General features: G+C 39.5%; 1 protein-coding gene across 7 annotated transcripts in view; it reads left to right on the top strand.

The window, feature by feature from the left end:
• The first annotated feature begins 1737 nt into the window (after nucleotides 1–1737).
• Nucleotides 1738–6694, top strand: part of SIPA1L1 (signal induced proliferation associated 1 like 1) — a 215244-nt gene continuing 210287 nt past the window's right edge. For 4 of the 7 annotated variants that reach the window (XM_040559438.1, XM_040559410.1, XM_040559405.1 and 1 more), the window contains exons 1-2: nucleotides 1738–2068; nucleotides 2941–3065. The gene's annotated coding sequence lies outside the window, so the exon portion shown is untranslated. The remainder of the gene's footprint in view (nucleotides 2069–2940; nucleotides 3066–6694) is intronic. The other 3 variants (XM_040559395.1, XM_040559394.1, XM_040559437.1) reach the window with 3 other exon arrangements.

Below are 6694 nucleotides of genomic sequence, written 5' to 3'. Positions count from 1 at the left end.
CATCACTAGGATTTGATAGTCTTAAAATGTTGTCAGTACCTCAGGCTCTCAAAGCCCCAGCCTGGTATTCACGCTTAACAAGCTCTGTAGCCACATCCATCTAAGGTTTACACAAATACACTTTGGCTTCCGCCTGTAAATAATTTCTGGATGATTTTATAAGCTAATTTAAAAACCATTCAGCGTTCAATGAACATTTGTATCAACAAAACAGACTTCTGTACTCTGAAACCACAATATACAACAGACATTTTTATTTTATTGCTTCTGCTTGTGAAACTTCTGTGAACCTTGAATAACAATGGATAGGCCAGACTGAATATTTGACCTTTGAGAAGAAAAGGTTTATTAAGTAGCAAGAGGATATCCCCAGAGAATATAGTTTTCAGGCCATGGGATACTTTCAAAGCCTCCATGATTCAGCAGACCTGGAGGAGCTACATGCTGGGCCAGACCCTTCTGTTTTCTTCCTTAGCAGCAAAAATAAATCTATATCGGTGCACTTGTATTGCTGAAAAGTAATACATCATACATATGCTTATTGATTTACTTTAAATAACTCCATAGTTTGTGCAGTTACTCTGGCTGCACAATATAGTATAGGAGTTATTACGACATAAGGAGTTAATAAAAAGCTTGCAACACTTATTTGTAATCTTACAGCATGTTGAAGAGTCTTATGGCGAAGAAGTTCCACAGCAAAAGACAAAGCTGCAATATCATGTATTTCATATGAAATATAAACTGCAAAGGAAAAACGTGCTGTGTCTCTACCTGGCACTCTTCCTTTACAGATCCCTGCATTTGTCCTTTAGGGATTCCTTAAAAGATTCCTTAAAGCAGTTTCCTGCTTGCTCTTTGGTTGAAATCTAATTGCAGTTCTAGGCTGAATTGAAGTGCTAACCTTCTCCTTTTTTCAGTGAAGGCTTCTTTGATGAAAATAGCTGGCAGATGACTTCAAAGCAACTGAAGCCTGATGTACAGCAAGTGAGAAGAACAGTGGATACTGAGTTTTGAACTGTGAAAAGTGATCTTAAGAGATCTTAATTTAGCAATCTCTTCCTGCAATAAGATTTCAAGACCTCGTGGAGGCAGAAAGGCTAACTAATGGACCCTAATGATGCAACGGTGTTGGCTGGAAGCTAAATCACTCCTGTTACAGAAACCTTGTGGCATGGATATTGAGAGAGAAGAGATCCTGATTTTTTTTTCCCTATGTCTTTGTGTTGAAAGAGTTGATGTGAGATAGGAAGTGCTTTTCACAACGGAAAAGGTGGCATTCGAGCCTGAGATGTAATGAAAAATCTGGTGAACCAGACTTTTAATTTAGGTAATCTAGGATGAGCCACGTGCAGCTCCTATAATAACTGAAGCAGTTATACCAAAATAGAAGTATAGCTACTCAGCACAACTGACTTTGTTGACTTCATGTACTCTGTGAGTATAAATATACTTTTACAGTACACGTAGTAATGACAGCTGGGTTAACTCTTTCAAAAAATTGTGGAAAGTAGTTTTGCATTTTAGCCACACTCCAGAATCCTCTTGTCAGTTTTTGGATTTCAAGAATTGTAAAATGTTTTTCCCTTTTCCTCTTACTATATGAAATACTCAGACAAACAACAGAATGACTAACACCCTTTGCTATGGAAAGAATGAAATTGAGTATTCAGAGAGTTGCCAAATGCAGAATAAACAAACTGATATAACAATTTCCCTCTCTCTATCTATTATGGTGATCTCAGTTTGAGTTTCAACATCAGTAGAGAAATCCTCAGACAGAACAGATTTCCAAACAGATAACATCTCTTTAAATGTCATATTAGAAGAAGAAACTTACTCTGCTGCAAAGTCAAAGCCACCGATACCACAACATTACCCTCCCTCGGAAACAGTACCATCTCCTTCTCTAAGTAATTGTTTCTTCCATAACAGCTTCAGCCATGGAAGCCTGTGACTACAATTTGTGATTCTAAGTGAGTTCTCGGAATGTATCCCAGAACTCAGGGTGATTGGCAGCTCTGTAAAAAGTGAGAGCTAGCCCAACTATCCATCAAACAAATGAGTGGTAAGTCATTTGGAATTTCTTCCAATGTTATTCAGTTTTTTCTGTAGAATTTAATTCTGTTGTGTGTAGGAGAAATTTCCCAAAGGTTAATAACTGTGTCATTTTATATTTTGTTCAGAAAACTGAGAGCTAAAAAAACATATTTCAGACTAATTGCATATAAAATAGCTTAGAAAATAGTCACCTTGAGTTATGGACATACAAAAATGAAATGTATCTGAAGGCTTTTTGTTTGATGTTTTCTTCAGAATGAATCATTCAAATTTGAGAGTTCTGCTTAAACTTACCAGGCATTGCTAAGGGTACTGTTTATTTGTTTTCCTCTCTCTTTAAATGATTTGATTATTAAAATCCAAGATAATATTAGGAGATACTTCTGTTCCTTAGTATTCACAGCCTGCAAATTTTTGCTGAAGATGTATATTACAAGTAGAAAGGAGAGGTTGCCTTCATTTGTTGCTTTTCATTTGTGTTGCCAGCAGAAAGGGAGCCGCTCCTTTCTGCCATAGAGGACAAAACTTGCCCAGGATACAGGACACTTAGGTCACATTTCTCTTAGGACCAGATGAATCTCCAGTGACACCTCCCACTTACCAGTGCCTTAAGCATACTGTTGTGAGCTGTTCTTGGTGGGAGCATTCTCTACCACTTATGATGAAATTCTGGTATTTCCTAGAAAGGAAGAGAGGAATTCTTGTGCCAGTGAAAGAGCATAATATCATCCCCAAGATACTGGCTTTGGATCGTTTCTGTGTATCTTTCAGAATGTGTTCTTCATAATAGAAACAACCCAAAACACACTTCCTCCTTTCAGCTGACTTGTCTTAAATAGTACAGTCATTTACAGAATAAAATGTCATATTCTTTTGCAGATATAAGCTGCTTAGGAAATCCGTGAAGAGGAATGCCAATTTACTTGTTATGTTTGAACACAATGTACAAGTCCCAACAACGAAGAGCAGTCCCACAGAAGCACAGAGAGTTCGGTAGTTTTAAGGTAAGAGGGCAGCTGAGCCAGAACTGTGAGCTCTTCTACCCCCTCTATTCCAGCTGCTGTTTCTCTTTGAGTCTAGCTTTGATCCAAACTACTTAACTAACGTGTTTGTGGCCCTCATGCTAAAGTTTGACAAACACTTTTATCCAAAGAAAAGTGGCACCACCACTGAAAAAGGGAATCCTACCTGTCTGCCCTCCTGGCTGTCTGTTCCTGTATCTTGTCTATCTTGTCCCTTCTTGTACCGAGAGAGGCATTTATGAGACCACAATGTTAACTGGATCAGGAAGCTCATCTGGCTCAAAGCTAGTGGTAGTTTTCCTGCTGGGTTAGTTTCTAGCTGGATCAGTCCTCTGAGTCAGTTTGCTGTAGAGTCACATGAACGTCTGTGAAGGACAAAGGTTGGGGCAGGAACAAGCAGACAGCAGGGAGAAGAAGCAGGGTGTGGAGTGGACAGATCTGCTTCTTTGGTTAGCAGTACCTGTGTATGCAGTCCTAAGGTGTCTCCTAAGCTACAGACTTCCTCCAGGGCCTGGGACTTGATTTGCAGAGGCATTCACAGTTAAAAGGGAATTCCTGGGGAGCTGTGCTTCCTTGAAAAGAAGAGCTATCCAGTGCTAAATGCATTGGAAAACCAGGTGCTAGCCACTTAATCTGTGAAATGGGGATAATAATACCACCTTCCAGGAAAGGGGTAAAAATGCATTAGTTACTGTTTGTGAAACATTCTGTTCTGATGAACACTCTAGATCAACCTTGTGGGCATTGCATCCTCCCGTCTTCAGAGTCAGTGGGCAAGAGCGTGCAGAAAAGAAGGTGTGGAGCTGCACTCCAAATCCCCTGGCTTCAGAGGAGCTGTGGAGAAAGCTGTGTAATCATAGAATTACAATTTATATTACGGAGTGTATGTGCCCAAGAAATCTGAAATAATGGTATAAGCAGATGGCAATTGGCATTTATTACTTTTGAGTGTTTGACTTTTCACCATTAATCTTTTAATGCATGGGAGGGGAGCTTGGTGTTAAATAGTCTACAAAAGCACTTTGGAGTTCTTCTGGATTGTGCTTGCTGCTTATACTACTTTAAAATATTTGTATAGTATGATTTGATGGCTGATGCTGCATCACATCACTTGAAAATTTGAAACAAAAGAACCCCCTCTTTGCCAAAGTCCCTTTTGCATTACCTTCTTCTCAGGCAAAGAAAGTCTCTAACTCTGCTTCTCTTATCTTTCATTTTCTTCTAAGCCTATAGTAAGTACTATGACTGTTTGACATATAGTGCTGAACTAGTGGGCTTTTGTCTAACCAGGTATGTCTTTGTTCCAGGTGCTGAATTAAAAGCAAATGGCAACACCAAAATAATATTCTTAAGTATTCTACTGTGCATCCAAATAAAATTTATTTTCTTTCTCTCCCTCTCTCTCTCTTTTTTTTTTTTCTAAATCAGTCAAGGTTATTAACTGTGTCTTTACCACTGAAAAGCCTTCTTGATTCATAAAGTTAACGTCTGTGTGCACTGGTGCCTCTATAAATGCAGACTTGTTCTGCATGTGTATATTTTGCAATTTCTTTTCTGAGGATTATATATGTACCTGCCTATGAACTAAGTGGCTCCCCTTAGTACAGTTTCTGTGTTTCTCTTCTCTATTCCAGTGGCTTGGCAGTTCCCTGAAATGCCAGAGGATGATGCAGATCCTTGCAAATTATAAGAGCCTGCTGATCACAAACCAGGACAGACAGGCTTGGCAGGAGGAAACTGAAATTGCATGTGTGCCTCCGTGATCCCACTGCCAGCTGATAGGTCACAATTCTGGCCTGTCAGCCTTGACACTGATCATTTAATTTTGTTCTTCTTACTTACTGATCCCTTTCCACCAGCCTCCATGCTCACCCTCACACTTTCTTCCATGCTGCAGTTTTGTTGCAAATGCTGCAGTCTTTTCTTTCTTTTCAAATCCTTTTTCCAATTAATTCTTCAATATTTCTACCAAGTTAAATGCACCAAAGTCAGAAACATTTCTTTGCTTTTATTAACAAATATATGTATTTTTAATTCTAACTAATGTGTATTTCTAATTCTGAGTTTTAATGGCTTCAAATACTTCATGCCCAGTTAGTAATTACCCATGCAAATTAAATGGAACATATGTACTTCAGGGTGAATTTTTGTAAGCTGCAGAGAGGGTTGCTTTTAAATGTCAGTCTCTTTCCCTTAGAGAGTTCAGAGTTGATAGTACAGGTTGCATGGTGAAGTCAGGAACTGGTGAAGTCGGCGAGTGTTTATATCTACTTCTTGTCAGAAAAGGCCTGTTAGTGAGTGAAAAAAGAACAGAGAAGCTACACTTCACAAGATACTGCCGTTTCTGCCAAAGCTGGCCAAAGAAGTTGCCTCTTATTCCTGTCCCCAGTGCCCCCAAAGGAAAATTGTCCTTTGCTATGGCAGCGTATCTGTTTATGTACTGTAAACTGGATCTCCGAAATGATCCGTATTAGAGAGAAGCCTCTAAAAGCCCCAAGCCAATACTGCTAGAAAATACTCTAAAACCTTCCCAACATACACTGACTTCCTGAGACTATGAATGAGAATGTGGACCTTTTCCATATCCTGAAACTCACTGGTCTTGAGCTCTTGTGAACGATCTACATTTGAATTACCTCATCTGTTTTTCTGGCGCATTGTATATCCAAATTGTAATGCTTTCCTTCTTGGAAGAGTGCACTGTATACAAATTTTCACATGTTCATTGTTCATCAATGAATAAATAATGCATTTTGTTTCAGGGTGGTTCAGATTCTTAGTCAAATTTTCCCTGTGCTTGCAGGAACTCTGACCAGCCCTAATCAGAAACAGTCCTACTACTTATCCTTTCATAACAATAAACCTTCAGAGAGCAACATAAATGTTAATTAATTTACTCTCACCTCACTCCTCTGAGGTAAATAACTATCATTTTCCCTTTCCGTTTAAATGAGAATATTAAAATAGAAATGGAGTGACTTGCCTAAGGTTACACACACATTAGTGGCAGAAGAAGGATTAGCATTCAGAAACTCTTAAGGCTCTTAGGGCTTGTCTACACAGGGAAACTGAAACGACGACTGTGCCTCATTCATTCTGCAACAGCTATTCAAGCAGAGGCCTATGTGTAAGTGCTCTATCAAAGGGAAGAGAGTCCTTTTATTCTAGAATTAATTGTGCATTATTGAGGCATGGGAATTATTTTGGAATAACCCCCTTCTTATTCCATGATAAGTATCCACACAGTCAACTGTTCCAGACTTGCCATTCTGACTGTGTCCTTACATGGGGAAGAGCCAAACTCTGAATTCTTCATCCCTCTCCCTGCTAAAAAAACAAGTTAGTATTACTTAATTACAAAGGCACAAAAATGTTTTTATTTCCACATAAAGAAAATAAACCAGCTCAGGCTATCCCGAGACCTGTGATAGCACGTGTTGTTCGCGAGCATTGCTGCTCCCCTAACTGCAGATCTAAGCACCATGCATAGGCAGAACATGGTGAGGAGAGCAGCTTGGCTGAGCCTCACACCAGCAGCCCCCATGCCAGGACGCCCTGCGTGGCTGGATGTTGACCTTTTAGGCTTGGGACTCAGGGAGAGCCCACGGGGG

Source organism: Cygnus olor, chromosome 5 (genome assembly GCF_009769625.2).
Source record: "Cygnus olor isolate bCygOlo1 chromosome 5, bCygOlo1.pri.v2, whole genome shotgun sequence".
Lineage (NCBI taxonomy): Eukaryota > Metazoa > Chordata > Aves > Anseriformes > Anatidae > Cygnus > Cygnus olor.
This window is presented reverse-complemented; position numbering and strand designations above follow the sequence as displayed.